The 2,143-nt window shown below is 50.9% G+C and overlaps 1 protein-coding gene across 1 annotated transcript in view; it reads right to left on the bottom strand.

Moving 5' to 3' along the window:
* The window catches only part of LOC113211047 (putative ferric-chelate reductase 1 homolog), a 33,456-nt gene that overhangs the window by 14,242 nt on the left and 17,071 nt on the right, over positions 1–2,143 (bottom strand). The window lies entirely within an intron of this gene.

Genomic DNA, 2,143 nt, shown 5'->3' with positions numbered 1-2,143 from the left:
AAAAGATTTTTAAAAAATATAGAGCAAAAGGGAAAAGTCCTTCCAGTTAACTGGTTGGCGTCTTATGACGCCCATACATTTGCGTTATAAGGTACCAAGATTTGACGTCATGAGACGCCAAAATTTGACGTCTTTCGACGCCAAAATTTGACGTCTTTCGACGCCAAAATTTGGAGTCTTCCAAAACGACGCCAGTACTTGGCGTCAAAAGACGACAACCAATTTTCAGTGATATTGGCCATGACTACCACGTCCCGTCCCGTCGGCGGAAACGGCGAAGGCGGTGTCCAATCGAGCATGCTGCCGTGCAGGCAGGACCTCCAGGACTTCCAGCCCTTCTCTCGCCGCACCCGCCGCGCACTGCCCAAGGATCGCGCAGTGAATCAAGCGCAGCTCCGGTGTGGTATGCATGCAAGGCGGGCCGGCCGGACTCCTGGACCACTACTGGGCGTGGCCCACGCCCGCACACCTCCCGCCATTTCCATAGCAAATAATGGTGGGAAACCCGCAAACACCAAAGGAAGCAGACGCGCCACCTCGACGAAAAGTGAGTCGTGTCTAATCAGTGTGGAAAATAATCGCAGGTGAGCGAGAAAGTTTTCCTTGGTGCATGAGTCGTCAAATCAGAATTTGAAATTGTAAATTTACAAGCCCTTTGCATTGACTTGGCATTGATCGATAAACAGCTATGAGCTGTCAAATTTACGCGCTAATTTACATATTTTGTAAATAAAATTTGCAAAATATTTTGCAAATAAAAATTACAACAAATGTTGTAAATTTACGAGGGTACTTTTCACAGCGATCGAGGGGGAGTAGCTGAAAACTGACTCGCGCACCCTGGCCTGTAATGACGCGCAGTAATGGCGTACTAGTGTAACGGTAAAAATCTAGCGCAATAACGCTAGAAGAACAAAATACTGTAGTTTGCAACGCAACGCACGGACCGAGGCGAGTCACTTTTAAAAAATAGTTGTTGAAAACCAATCCTTTTATTATTTATAGTCAGTGAAATAGGGTTACCCGGGTATCCGGATAAAACTGAGAGCAAATGTAAACTCTGCCAATTCAAATGTGTACATTTTACTCTTCAAATAAAGTGTACATGGCATGTGTATACTGACAGTTGTATGTAGACTGATTGAAACTGAAAATACCACATAACGCATGCCACACGCTACGTCACGGTGTTGCGGGGAAGGGCGCGGCACGGGGCAGGGCCCGTGGAGGCGGAAGAATGCAGCCAGAGTCGTGCGCACAGCAGCGCGCGGCCGCCGGCGCGGGGCAAGACGCTCTGGTCCGGAGCCATGCACGCCAAGGCCAGACATTGTACGAGATGAGGCGGAACGTGCGGCCGGTGACTAAGCAGCATGATCAGTTTACAAAAATACGAGCAAACCGCGCCATCCCCCCCCCCCCCCCCACAACCACCACGACATACACACACGTCACGCTCACATCTAGACATGGTAACTCCAAACGCCACGGTCTACACCCGCAATCAATGTTTCATTATCAAATTTCTCCTCTGCTCGGGAAACGCAAGTGTGTGAATGTCGCTCACCTGTAGGTGTGTGAATAGCCATTCGTACTTCCCTGTGAAGTGAGCTAATTTAGTGAAAATCGCACTTGAAGTGTGCAAAGATGCACACTTGTTCTACAAGTTTTTGGTCCGCTCCGTGAATAGGGAATCACTGTTTTGCCCAAAATAGCCCCTACATTGGCACAACAAGCCAAAGCGACGTGCTCGTTGCTTCGAGGACACGTTCCGCTTGCCAAGCGCGCCGGCAACGCGACTATCGCTCCGTCTCACTCGGCGAGACGGTAAAACATCGTGTTCACCGAAGGCACCACTGCAAGTACTGCAGTTACTGCAGCACTGTGTAGTTGTAGTCCTGGAAAGATTTGTCTGGCAACGCGGCGGAAGAGGAAACAAACGCGTAAACGATAAAGGGTGCGCCGCCGGGTATGAGAGAGTGTCGCGGTGGTCGCGGTGTCAGTGATAAAGACAAGCTTCGAAACGGGTCACTTCCGGAAAGTGTCCCTGAACGGCCGCGCGGTCGACATCCTATTGCCGCCGCGGGGCCAGCCGGCATGTCAAGGTGGCGGTCGGGGTGGGGCGGGGCGGGAAACGGGCGAGTAG

Source organism: Frankliniella occidentalis, unplaced genomic scaffold (assembly GCF_000697945.3).
Source record: "Frankliniella occidentalis isolate FOCC.00 unplaced genomic scaffold, Focc_3.1 Scaffold299, whole genome shotgun sequence".
Taxonomy (NCBI): Eukaryota; Metazoa; Arthropoda; class Insecta; order Thysanoptera; family Thripidae; genus Frankliniella; species Frankliniella occidentalis.
This window is presented reverse-complemented; position numbering and strand designations above follow the sequence as displayed.